Below are 14,232 nucleotides of genomic sequence, written 5' to 3'. Positions count from 1 at the left end.
CCCTGCTGTCTCTCTGGTGCCTCTCCCTGTCCTTCTGCCTCTCTGTCCCTCAGCCTCCCTCTCTCTGTCCCTCTGTGACCCTCAGCCTCACTCTCTCTGACCCTCAGCCTCTCTCTCTGTCCCTCAGGCTCCCCATGCCCTGTCTCTCTCTGACCCTCAGCCTCCCTCTCTCTGACCCTCAGATTCCCTCTCTCTGACCCTCTCTGACCCCCAGCCTCACCCTCTCTGTCTCGTAGATTCCTCTTGCCTCTGTCCCTCTCTGACCCTCAGCCTCCCTCTCTCTGTCCCTTAGGCTCCCCATGGCTCTGACCTTCAGCCTCCTGCTCTCTGTCCCCCAGGCTCCCCATGCCTCTATCCTTCTCTGACCCTTAGCCCCCCCTCTATCTGACCCTCAGGCTCCTCATGGCTCTGTCACTGTCTGACCCTTAGCCTCCCTCTCTCTCCCTCAGGTACCTCATGTCTCTGTCCCTCTCTGACCCTTAGCATGCCTCTCTCTGGCCCTCAGCCTCCCTCTCTCTCTCTCTCTCTCTCTGACCCTCAGCCTCCCTCTCTCTGACCCTCAGCCTCCTGCTCTCTGTCCCTCAGGCTCCCCATGACTGTCTCTCTCTGTCCCTCAGGCTCCCCATGACTGTCTCTCTCTGATCCTCAGTCTCCCTCTCTCTGTCCCGCAGCTTCCCATCTCTCTGACCCTCAGCCTCCTGCTCTCTGTCCCTCAGGCTCCCCATGCCTCCATCCCTCTCTGACCATCAGCCTCCTGCTCTCTGTCCCTCAGGCTCCCCATGCCTCTGTCCCTCTCTGACCCTTAGCATGCCTCTCTCTGGCCCTCAGCCTCCCTCTCTCTCTCTCTCTCTGTCCCTCAGGCTCCCCATGACTGTCTCTCTCTGATCCTCAGTCTCCCTCTCTCTGTCCCGCAGCTTCCCATCTCTCTGACCCTCAGCCTCCTGCTCTCTGTCCCTCAGGCTCCCCATGCCTCCATCCCTCTCTGACCATCAGCCTCCTGCTCTCTGTCCCTCAGGCTCCCCATGCCTTTGTCCCTCTCTGACCCTCAGTCTCCCTCTCTCTGTCCCTCAGGCTCCCCATGACTGTCTCTCTCTGTCCCTCAGGCTCCCCATGACTCTGTCTCTCTCTGATCCTCAGTCTCCCTCTCTCTGTCCCGCAGCTTCCCTCTCTCTGTCCCTCAGCCTCTCTCTCTCTGTCCCTCAGCCTCTCTCTCTCTGTCCCTCAGCCTCTCTCTCTCTCTGTCCCTCAGCCTCTCTCTCTCTCTGTCCCTCAGCCTCTCTCTCTCTGCCCCTCTGCCTCCCTCTCTCTGCCCCTCTGCCTCCCTCTCTCGGTCCCTCTGCCTCCCTCTCTCTGCCCCTCTGCCTCCCTCTCTCGGTCCCTCTGCCTCCCTCTCTCGGTCCCTCTGCCTCCCTCTCTCGGTCCCTCTGCCTCCCTCTCTCGGTCCCTCTGCCTCCCTCTCTCGGTCCCTCTGCCTCCCTCTCTCGGTCCCTCTGCCTCCCTCTCTCGGTCCCTCTGCCTCCCTCTCTCGGTCCCTCTGCCTCCCTCTCTCGTTCCCTCTGCCTCCCTCTCTCGGTCCCTCTGCCTCCATCTCTCGGTCCCTCTGCCTCCCTCTCTCTGTCCCTCTGCCTCCCTCTCTCTGTCCCTCTGCCTCCCTCTCTCTGTCCCTCTGCCTCCCTCTCCCTGTCCCTCTGCCTCCCTCTCCCTGTCCCTCTGCCTCCCTCTCCCTGTCCCTCTGCCTCCCTCTCTCTGTCCCTCTGCCTCCCTCTCTCTGTCCCTCTGCCTCCCTCTCTCTGTCCCTCTGCCTCCCTCTCTCTGTCCCTCTGCCTCCCTCTCTCTGTCCCTCTGCCTCCCTCTCTCTGTCCCTCTGCCTCCCTCTCTCTGTCCCTCTGCCTCCCTCTCTCTGTCCCTCTGCCTCCCTCTCTCTGTCCCTCTGCCTCCTTCTCTCTGTCCCTCTGCCTCCCTCTTCCTGTCCCTCTGCCTCCCTCTTCCTGTCCCTCTGCCTCCCTCTCCCTGTCCCTCTGCCTCCCTCTCCCTGTCCCTCTGCCTCCCTCTCCCTGTCCCTCTGCCTCCCTCTCCCTGTCCCTCTGCCTCCCTCTCTCTGTCCCTCTGCCTCCCTCTCTCTGTCCCTCTGCCTCCCTCTCTCTGTCCCTCTGCCTCCCTCTCTCTGTCCCTCTGCCTCCCTCTCTCTGTCCCTCTGCCTCCCTCTCTCTGTCCCTCTGCCTCCCTCTCTCTGTCCCTCTGCCTCCCTCTGTCCCTCTGCCTCCCTCTCCCTTTCCCTCCCTCTCCCTGTCCATCAAACTCCCCATGCCTCTGTTTCATTCTGACCCTCAGCCTCCTTCTCTCTGTCCCTTAGGCTCTCCATGACTCTGGCTCTCTCTGATCCTAAGTCTAACTCTCTCGGTCCCTCATGTTCTCTCTCTCTGTCCCTCAGACTACCCATGGCTCCCTCTTTCTGTCCCTCAGGTTCCCTCTCTCTATCCCTCAGGCTCCCTCTCTCTGTCCCTCTCTGACCCTCAGCATCCCTCTCTGTCCCTCAGGCTCCCTCTCCCTCTCTGTCCCTCAGCCTCCCTCTCTCTGTCCCTCAGACCCCCTCTCTCTGTCCTTCGGGCTCCCATGTCTCCCTCTCTCTGTCCCTCAGGCTCCCTATCTCTGTCCCTCAGACCCCCTCTCTCTGTCCCTCTGCCTCCCTCTCTCTGTCCCTCTGCCTCCCTCTCTCTGTCCCTCTGCCTCCCTCTCTCTGTCCCTCTGCCTCCCTCTCTCTGTCCCTCTGCCTCCCTCTCTCTGTCCCTCTGCCTCCCTCTCTCTGTCCCTCTGCCTCCCTCTCTCTGTCCCTCTGCCTCCCTCTCTCTGTCCCTCTGCCTCCCTCTCTCTGTCCCTCTGCCTCCCTCTCTCTGTCCCTCTGCCTCCCTCTCTCTGTCCCTCTGCCTCCCTCTCTCTGTCCCTCTGCCTCCCTCTCCCTGTCCCTCTGCCTCCCTCTCCCTGTCCCTCAGGCTCCCTCTCCCTGTCCCTCAGGCTCCCTCTCTCTGTCCCTCCCTGACCCTCCGCATCCCTCTCTGTCCCTCAGACTCCCAATGCCTCCCTCTCTCTGTCCCTCAGCCTCCCTCTCTCTGTCCCTCAGCCTCCCTCTCTCTGTCCCTCAGCCTCCCTCTCTCTGTCCCTCAGGCCCCCTCTCTCTGTCCCTCAGGCCCCCTCTCTCTGTCCCTCAGGCCCCCTCTCTCTGTCCCTCAGGCCCCCTCTCTCTGTCGCTCAGGCCCCCTCTTTCTGTCCCTCAGGCCCCCTCTCTCTGTCCCTCAGGCCCCCTCTCTCTGTCCCTCAGACCCCCTCTCTCTGTCCCTCCGCATCCCTCAGACTCCCCATGCCTCTCTCTCTCTCTGTCCCTCTGCCTCCCTCTCTCTGTCCCTCAGGCCCCCTCTCTCTGTCCCTCAGACCCCCGGCCTCCCTGTCTCTGCTCCTCTGCTTGTCTACGCCTCTCTGGTCCTGTGTATCTCTTCCTCTCTCTGTCCTCTGCCTGGGATGTATTGTTGGTTTCTCTGGACTGTACATCTGTTGTCCCTGCCCCACCTCTCTCTATCATTCTGCTCCCTTTGTGTCCCTGTGACGCTCATTCGTTCTTGCCTCTTGCTGCCTGTTAGAAATGGGATCCCTGGCTGGCCAGGGCTTGCGCCAAAGTCAGTCAGAGACCACCATTCCCACGTCAGGGCAAGGGAGTTACACGCCAATGGAACCCCTGCTCACCCTCTAGGTAACGTAGCACGAGCAGTAAGGCTAAACTCGGAGGCAATGTGAGTTAAGTGTTTGCGCACGCACCCCAGCAACAACACCCAGGACCCACCACAAAGGAAACTCCACACAAGGTTATATAAAAATAGCCTTTGTATTACACCAAAACACATTAGATGAAAACACACACTTTACAATGTGCCAGAGGCACGGGCAGAATTTACAGGGGATATATACACGACAGGGCCACCTGGACCACTGTCCGGAATCAGCACTTTTAGAACTAGAAATACTGTTAGAATTAGCACTTAGAACATAGAATATAATCACTATAGCACACAACCAGTAACTACTGGTACCAGGTAAGTACCACCCACACAACCCTAACCAGCTTAGGAGAATATTGCGCAGGGAACCAGGACCTCACTAGCACCACCTGTACTAGCAAGAACAACCATCTAAGTATCACCATACATTTAGGGGTATAGGGACATTACGCATGATGCATAAACATTCAGAGGTGTAGGGAAGGAAAACACGTGATGCATCAACAACACATTCAGAGGTGTAAGAACAAGGCACATGACGCATAAGAACATTCAGAGGTGCAGAAAAGAACAATTGTGCAAAATTCACATTAGTCACCACCTGCGACAGTCCCTAGGCCAACTGGCCTCTCTAGGGTTAGGACGCCATGTGTCCCAATGTCAGGGGGGGCCTAAACGGAGCAGCAGCCCACGAAGTGCTGGGCAGCTGGGGATAAATTGATGGGGCCCTCAGGAGCCTCTCAGGCTCAAAGTAAACAAATGCCCCCACTAGCCTCTCTGGAAACAATAACTGGAGCCTCAGGAGCTCTAAGAAAGAATGCGGCCTTGCTGGGGGAGCTGACTGCTGGGGCTGCTCTACCCTCCCAGCCTCCCTCAGGAAAATCGTCCCTACTGGTGGAGGGGGCCGGGCACCGGCAATGCGCCCCGATGGCCTCCCTCTCGCTCTGACTGTAATGGGCCTTCTGAGCCTGGCTCGGCTCTAAACAAATGACTGGCCCCTTGGATTGTCGGAGTCCCTCTCAGGGGACTCAATATCAAATGACTGCCCCCAAGAGCCTCTCAGGCTCTAAAACGAAGCTATGCCCCTGAGCCTCTCCGGGCTCAATATGCAGCAAGGGTCCTGACACTGGAGAACCGGAGCAGCACTCACCGGCACTCCTGGGGCAGATGCTTCCCCTCGCGTTGCTCCTCTTCTGATGGCCGGGGGAGACAGTGTCCCCGGGGCTCTCCTTGGGGGCTCCGGCCTCGCTGGACTCTCCTCAGGGGCCGCGGGCGGGGCTCCCTCCCTCCGGGGCCTCGCCGGCGGCCGCGCCTCGGCTGCTTCACCCCGGGGCTCGCCTCTCGTCTTGGAGCCCAGGGGGAAGGAAGTTGCTTCCGGTTGTCCAGAGGTTCCGCCCCCGGCCTGCCTGTCTTCCGGTTCGGGCGGCGGGGACAATCTCTGCTGAACGAGGGGTAGGCACCCTCTCTAATTAAAATATAAAGCGAGGTTGGCACTCGCTCGGGTCCCCAAGAACGGCACCAGGTCCCTGGCAGGTTGGGCACCTGCCAGGGGCACGAAATCAGCAAAAACAAGCCAAATGCCGGGTGGGCACCGGCGAAGAACAAGTGAAGCGCCCTCGAGCGCTAGGGGGGCCAGGAGGCTAAAAGAAAAGCGCTCCCAGCCGCTATAAGCGAAATAAAGCGCTATGAAGCGCTAGGGACAAAAATAAAGTGCTCCAGCAAAGTTCTTAGGCCGGCAGGGGGGCAAGGCTGGGCCCAGAGCCAGCTCACTGGGCCTCCAGGCAGGGAGGCAGTCCAAGTGGCGGTCCTCCTGGCGCCCAGCAGCAGCAGCAGCAGCAGCAGCAGCCCCCTCAGTTAGGACCCTGGACGAGAACAGTTTGTAAGGGGACACAGCCCCTTTTTATACATAGTATTCCTTTGTCTGGCTTCAGGGTGAGGGGAAAAACCTGTCGCAGCTGGTTTGTGAGCACTCTTGATGTGCTCAGCCCCTCACTCTATTCACTGGCAGGGCTAGGGTCATTATACGCACCACAGGGGGCGGAGCCAGCATTGTGGGGGGGAAAGCCCAGCCCTATTCAGGACCCAGGTGCACCACTCCCTCACATCACACATGCTAATCTCAACACTCACCACCGGGCAGACCCATCATGACTCATGGAGCCTGGCACCCCAGCCAGCTCCAGCCAATCACACGCCAGCACATGCACAGCCATGTCTAGAAGTGGCACTTCCACACTAGACACATACACGCCGCATACATCATTGCGCAGCATTCAATCACATGAGTCCGCACATACCAGACTCGAGCCTGCACACCCCACGCATCAGGAACTACCAGGGACACAGACATTCCCCATGCATTCCGATGGGAGGGCAGGCCAACCTTACTTCACGCACTCAGAGTGCGCACGCACTTTCCACTGGGACACAGTGAAAGTGAGCAGAAACTAAAAATCACTACTACTGGGTCACCATTAAAAGCAAAAAGTTTAGGGGTGAACCTGCCAGAAGGGCCAAGTCCAACACTGCCCCCTTACATCTCCCTGGCCCCCGGCCTATCTGTTGCCCCCTACCCAGACCAGGCCTCTCTACACCACAACATACTTTGCCTTCCGTCCTCAGCTTTGTTTTTCTTCAGCCTCCCATGCCTTTCTCTGGCCCTCTGCCTCATGCGTGTCCCCGTCCCTATGATCCTCCCTGTCTCTCCTGGTCCTTGGCTCCCTCAATGTCTCTATCCTCTTGGTTCTCTCTCTTTGGCCCTTTCCCGCATCACTGTCTTTATCTGATCCCCCCCTATCTCTCTCTGCTCCCTCGCTGTCTCTGTCCCTCTGACCCCCCCTGTCTCTCTCTGCTCCCCCCGTCTCTCTGCTCCCCCTGTCTCTCTCTGCTCCCCCTGTCTCTCTCTGCTCCCCCTGTCTCTCTCTGCTCCCCCTGTCTCTCTCTGCTCCCTCGCTGTCTCTGTCCCTCTGACCCCCCCTGTCTCTCTCTGCTCCCCCCGTCTCTCTCTGCTCCCCCAGTGTCTCTGTCCTTCTGACCCCCCCTGTCTCTCTCTGCTCCCTCCGTGTCTGTCACTCTGACCCCCCTCTCTGCTCCCTCGCTGTCTCTGTCCCTCTGATCCTCCCTGTCTCTCTCTGCTCCCCCAGTATCTCTGTCCCTCTGATCCCCCCTGTCTCTCTCTGCTCCCCCAGTGTCTCTGTCCCTCTGACCCCCCCTGTTAGAAAAGGGATCCATGGCTGGCCAGGGCTTGCGCCAAAGTCAGTCAGAGACCACCACTCCCAAGTCAGGGCAAGGGAGTTACACGCCAAGATAACCCCTGCTCACCCTCTAGGTAACGTGGCGCGAGCAGCAAGGCTAAACTCGGAGGCGATGTGAGTTAAGTGTTTGCGCATGCACCCCCAGCAACAACACCCAAGACCCACCACAAAGGAAACTCCACACAAGGTTATATAAAAATAGCCTTTGTATTACACCAAAACACATTAGATAAAAACACACACTTTACAATGTGCCAGAGGCACGGGCAGAATTTACAGGGGATATGTACAAGACAGGGCCACCTGGACCACTGTCAGGAATCAGCGCTTTTAGAAGTAACACTTTTAGAAATAGCACTTAGAATATAAAACATAGAAGGTAAAATCACTGTTGCACAAAATAGCACACAACCAGTAACTACTGGTAACCAGGACCTCACTAGCACCACCGGCACTAGGAGAAAAACAACCACCGAAGTATCACAATACCTGTAGGGGTGTAAGCACATAACACATGATGCATAAACATACATTCAGCGGTGTAAGGAAGAAGGCACATGACGCATTAATAACACATTCAGAGGTGCATCAAAAGAACAATTGCGCCAAACTCACATAAGTCACCACCTGTGACTGTCCCTAGGCCAACTGGCCTTGTGGGGCTAGGACGCCCTGTGTCCCAAAGTCAAGGGGGCCTAAACGTGGCAGCTGCCCATGAAGTGCTGGGCAGCTGGAGATGATGGGGCAAACACGATGTGAGAGCCTCACAGGCTCTGTAGAAATGACTGTCCCCTTTTTGGATCCTCGGTGGGCTCTCAGTAAATCAAAATGCCCCCTTGAGCCTTTCAGGCTCAAACACAAAATGCGGCCGTCTCTGGAGCCTCTCCGGGCTCAAGAACAGAGAAATGCCCCCCTGAGCCTCTATGGGCTCTAAAACAACAATGACCTCACGTTGGGGGAGCCTCTCAGGGCTCTGAAAACAACTGCTGCTGTGAGCCTCTTTGCTGGAGTCCCCCTCCTGGGGACTCAAAAAGGCAATGACCCCTTCTCTGATGTTTTAGGCACTATCTTTAGGGCCCAGGTACTGTGTTTTCAAAGTCTGGGCCCTCTGGAACGCTCCTGTGCGCTCAGTACGATTACCAGCAATGGGCCCTACCAAATCTCACGCATCTCGCGTGAGATGCGTACACCACAGCCGGTCCAGACAAGGGGTACGAGTCGTACTAAGCCTGTGCGACTCGTACCTTCAGGCGGATGGGCCCAAGAACGTTCACCAATGCCAGCAGGGTGTGTGCACGGCTCGAGGTTACCAGGGGCCTCAAGTCACACAGGCGGTGCGAGTCGTAGTAATGGAGTGCGACTCGTACCGCGATTCATTACAGTACCTTTGGTTTTTGAAGCGGCGGACGGCACGTTCGGGGCAGCTACGAGCCGTACTTGTACTCCTTAGGTGCGGGCGGCTTCGGCGGCTGAAGTGGGTGCAAATGGCAGCGCGGCCCCTCGAGCGAGCCTCCAAGCGCCGGGGCGCGCTGCTGAAGCCGTGCACTTAGTTTCCCGCCACCAGTACGGGGTGAAGGATGCCGGGTGGGCACCGGCCAAAGCGATGGCAGTGCTCCCAAGCGCTATGGGACAACGAAGGCCCAAGTGAAAATAAAGCGCTCCCTGCGCTAGATAAGAATGAAGCGCTCCCAGCGCTAGAAGACCATAACGCGCTCCCAAGCGCTAGCAGCAGATAAAGCGTTCCCCAGCGCTATGGGGGATAAGTAAAGCGCTCCCAGGCGCTGGAGGTGAAAATCAAGCGCTTCCAAGCGCTAGGAGGCAATTCCAGCGCTCCCAGTGCTAGTGGACAGTCCAAGTCCAGAGAAAGTCCTTGGAATGCAGCAAGGCAGGGGGGGCAAGGCTGGGCCAGGGGCCAGCTCACTGGCCCTCCAGTCAGGGAGGCGGTCCAAGTGGAGGTTCCTCCTGGCCCCAGCAGCAGCCCCCCCCCTCAAGTAGGATCAGAAAAAGAACAACTTCTAAGGGGACACAGCCCCTTCTTATACTAGTAAATCCTTTGTTCTGGCACAGGGTGAGGGGAGAAACCAGTCGCAGCTGGTTGGTGAGCACTCTTGATGTGCTCAATCACCCTTTTCATTCACTGGCAGGATTAGGGTCATTAGACGCACCGGGGGCGGAGCCAGCATTGTGTGGGGGAAAACCCAGCCTCATTCAGGACACAGGTGCACTCCTCCCCAGCCATCAGCATGCTAATCTCACACTCACCACCGGGCAGACCCATCCAGACTTCCTGGAGCCAGGCTCACCAGCCAGCTCCAGCCAATCACACGCCAGGCATATTTTACACTGATATGCCAACTCCTAGAAGTGGCACTTCCGCACAAGACACAATCATGCCACATACATCATTGCAAAGCATTCAATCACTCGAGTCCACACATACCAGACTCGAGCCTGTACACCCCACGCATCAGGAACTACCAGGGACACATACATTCCCCATGCATTCCTATGGGAGGGCAGGCCTACCTCATCACATGCACTCAGAGTGCGCACGCACTTTCCACTGGGACACAGTGAAAGTGCGCAGAACCCAAAAATCACCATCACCAGGTCACCATTAAGAGCAAAAAGTTTAGGGGTGAACCTGCCAGAAGGGCCAAGTCCAACACAACCCCCTTCCAGCCAAAACGCAGGGTAGACCAATCACCACCGTGATGGACTTCCCTGCTTGGGGCGATAGAACACGGACGCGGGCCCGCAACTGCAGGGACACCCTCCTGTTCTACGCCACGGTGAACCCATGGGACTCCTTCTAAAACCACTGTCTGGAAAAACTGGGCTACCCCACTGGTACTCCCAAGCTGTCCACGGCCAGGACCAGGCCCTGGGCCACCCAGGTGCCACCGGTCCTTGCCTATTCGCAGAGCGGGGGGTAGTAACCCCTGGCACATAGGAGCCATTCTCCACTCATCCTGTCAGCAAGACAGGACTAGACTGCCACTGGTTCTCCAGCCTAGGGCCTACAACCTCAGGCGGACCAGGAGTCTCGGGGAAGGCTCTCCTCCCCCTACCTCTTCTTCTAGGGTTCTTCCACCTCCGACGAGGGGTACACCTAGAACGCCATTCCAACCCAGGGCTTATCCACTCAGGTTGCACCGGGGTCAGAGGTGGGCTCTCCCACCCTCTGCACCCACTTCCAGAGTCCTGCTCCCTACCAACTGGGGCGGTACCTCTGGAAGAAGAACCGGTCAGGACACTGGTTACAGTCGTCCTACCCTTCAGGTCAGGCTGATCCTGGACCTGGCCTCCCAATCTCTGGTCTAAAACCTTTGGTGGAATAGTTGCCTGGCGCTCCAGGACTTCTGGGGATTCACACGCCATCCCCCTGAGGCTGACACATGACCCATGTATCGTGTGACTGTCTGTCTGGCGCAGATCTCCCGTCCCCTGTCCACCTGACAGGGGGCGAAGATCCCCCAGAACAGAAGTGGTGTCACCATGATCACTACACGGGAACCTAGCCCAACTGGGTAGTCCCTGACCCACTGGTCCTTCCACTGGGGAACTCCCCCAATCACTCCTCACTCTGGACTCCTGTACCCTCCCTACCGGAGCGGTACTGCCAGACTCTAGAACCACAGGAGCTCTGGTTACAGACGCTCCAGGTCCTCTACTCACTAGGAGATCCTCCTTAAATGGAGTGACAGGACAGCCTAGGTCCCCAACCTGGTGTTCCCTAAAGAAACCATCCAAGTCCTGAGGCAGGGCTTCGTGCGTCTGGGGACCCTCGGTCACCCACTTACTCCTGCTCCACTGAGCCAGGCAGTAAGCCCCTACACCCTCCTCGCTATCCTGGGACCTAGCTGGGCTACACTGAGCCTCTTCCACCACGCTGGGCTGGAAGATACCTGAACCACTACTTTTGGACTCACTCACTAGGGACTCTAAAGAACCTCTGGCACTCTCCCAGCCGTCTGCTTCATCTGCAAGCTCACATGCCTCAGACAATCCACACCCCAACAGGTGTTGGCGCAACCCTGGTGAACAACAACTGAGCAGGTGCTCTTTGACAATCAGATCAAACAAGACGTCAAAATAATCTTTCGTGTGAACCTGTACCCAAGCCCACAGTGTATCACAACAGTCATCCTCAAACTCCTCCCAAGACTGGTGAGACAGTTTCTTACTGTCCCTGAACTTCAACCTTAACTCCTCCTCTTGGGAAACAGGTACCAGACTGGGGGAACTGGGACTGGGATTTCCTACACTGAAATCTATATAGCTGCCACCACTGGACTCAACCCGCCCTGGGGAGTCCAGAAAACTAAAGCTGCGTGCAGGGGATAGTCTACCCTCCAGAGCTAACTTCTCTCTGGTGAAGGCCCTCTCAGCCTCCTCTATCCTTTCCTGCGCTAAGACCCTCTCAGTCTCTAGCTTTTGTTGCTCAAGGGCCAATGTCCTAAGACTCAACTCATGAGCCCATAATGCCATTTTCTCCTCTAAGGCTAACTTCCTATCTTCTTCTGGGGAAAGGGAAGGGGATGAGGCGCTACCTCCTCCGCTGGACCCAGCAAGGGACTCCCTACCTATGGGGTCTTCACTCTCTACTGGCGTCCAGGTACTGTCATCTTCTCTCTCTTCTGAATCTTCAGGGCTCCCCACAGACCCACCACCCTCATGGCGTGTGGCCCGGGCCCTTTCCTCACTGCGCTCAAGATCCCACTGACCCTTTTGCCATAGGATCAGGCTGCTCCTAAGTTCGGACTGAGTGTCTGACTCATCCACCCCTATGTCTCTCTCTTCACAGAACCTTACCAACTCTCCCATACTGTATCTAAACAGATCACAGAAATCAAAAGCAGGTTCAATTCTGGCGGACGTTCGTGAGAAAAGATTACACAGGGAACCTAGGGGTCTGAGCTTAACAGGAGTACACAATTCACAAAGGATTCAGCAAGCTCTCTACCCCAGGGAACTCACACTCACTTGTCTAGTGCCACACAGCATTCATCCACACACAACCCTCCCCTCGGACTGGTAAGGCAGTTTCTACCACCCCTGATTCCTCAACCTGACCACACGTGATACAGGTACCGACTCTGGGCGCAGGGAGGGGGACAAATGTACTGGACACAATTACAGAATGATACCTTCAGGAGAAGAAATATGGAACTTCAAAAACAATAATCCCCAAAATGCAGAGTTTTGTAGTGCGGCCAATTGCCACTGCGGTACAACGCAAACACAAATCCTCATCCTCACCGCTTGCCGCCAATGTTAGAAATGGGAACCCTGGCTGGCCAGGGCTTGCGCCAAAGTCAGTCAGAGACCACCACTCCCAAGTCAGGGCAAGGGAGTTACACGCCAAGATAACCCCTGCTCACCCTCTAGGTAACGTGGCGCGAACAGCAAGGCTAAACTCGGAGGCGATGTGAGTTAAGTGTTTGCGCATGCACCGCCAGCAACAACACCCAGGGCCCACCACAAAGGAAACTCCACACAAGGTTATATAAAAAAATAGCCTTTGTATTACACCAAAACACATTAGATAAAAACACACACTTTACAATGTGCCAACAGGCACGGGCAGAATTTACAGGGGATATGTACAAGACAGGGCCACATGGACCACTGTCAGGAATCAGCACTTTTAGAAGTAACACTTTTAGAAATAGCACTTAGAATATAAAACATAGAAGGTAAAATCACTGTAGCACAAAATAGCACACAACCAGTAACTACTGGTAACCCGGACCTCACTAGCACCACCTGCACTAGGAGAAAAACAACCACCTAAGTATCACAATACCTGTAGGGGTGTAAGCACATAACACATGATGCATAAACATACATTCAGCGGTGTAAGGAAGGAAAAACACATGATGCCTAAAAACATTCAGCGGTGTAAGGAAGAAGGCACATGACGCATTAATAACACATTCAGAGGTGCATCAAAAGAACAATTGCGCCAAACTCACATAAGTCACCACCTGTGACTGTCCCTAGGCCAACTGGCCTTGTGGGGCTAGGACGCCCTGTGTCCCAAAGTCAAGGGGGCCTAAACGTGGCAGCTGCCCACGAAGTGCTGGGCAGCTGGAGATGATGGGGCAAACACGATGTGGGAGCCTCACAGGCTCTGTAGAAATGACTGTCCCCTTTTTGGATCCTCGGTGGGCTCTCAGTAAATCAAAATGCCCCCTTGAGCCTTTCAGGCTCAAACACAAAATGCGGCCATCTCTGGAGCCTCCGGGCTCAAGAACAGAGAAATGCCCCCCTGAGCCTCTCTGGGCTCCAAAACAACAATGACCTCACGTTGGGGGAGCCTCTCAGGGCTCTGACAACAACTGCTGCTGTGAGCCTCTTTGCTGGAGTCCCCCTCCTTGGGACTCAAAAAGGCAATGACCCCTTCTCTGATGTTTTAGGCACTATCTTTAGGGCCCAGGTACTGTGTTTTCAAAGTCTGGGCCCTCTGGAACGCTCCTGTGCGCTCCGTACGATTACCGGCAATGGGCCCTACCAAATCTCATGCATCTCGCGTGAGATGCGTACACCGCAGCCGGTCCAGACAAGGGTTACGAGTTGTACTAAGCCTGTGCGACTCGTACCTTCAGGCGGATGGGCCCAAGAACGTTCACCAATGCCAGCAGGGTGTGCGCACGGCTCGAGGTTACCAGGGGCCTCAAGTCACACAGGCGGTGCGAGTCGTAGTAATGGAGTGCGACTGACGGCACGTTCGGGGCAGCTACGAGCCGTACTTGTACTCCTTAGGCGCGGGCAGCTTCGGCGGCTGAAGTGGGTGCAAATGGCAGCGCGGCCCCTCAAGCGAGCCTCCAAGCTCCGGGGCGCGCTGTTGAAGCCGTGCACTTAGTTTCCCACCACCAGTATGGGGTGAAGGATGCCGGGTGGACACCGGCCAAAGCGATGGCAGCGCTCCCAAGCGCTATGGGACAACGAAGGCCCAAGTGAAAATAAAGCGCTCCCTGCGCTAGATAAGAATGAAGCGCTCCCAGCGCTAGAAGACCATAACGCGCTCCCAAGCGGTAACAGCAGATAAAGCGTTCCCCAGCGCTATGGGGGATAAGTAAAGCGCTCCCAGGCGCTGGAGGTGAAAATCAAGCGCTTCCAAGCGCTAGGAGGCAATTCCAGCGCTCCCAGCGCTAGAGGACAGCCCAAGTCCAGAGAAAGTCCTTGGAATGCAGCAAGGCAGGGGG

This window comes from Lissotriton helveticus, chromosome 10 (assembly GCF_964261635.1).
Source record: "Lissotriton helveticus chromosome 10, aLisHel1.1, whole genome shotgun sequence".
NCBI classification, from domain to species: domain Eukaryota; kingdom Metazoa; phylum Chordata; class Amphibia; order Caudata; family Salamandridae; genus Lissotriton; species Lissotriton helveticus.
The sequence above is the reverse complement of the archived record's forward strand: the minus strand, read 5'-3'. Positions refer to the sequence as shown.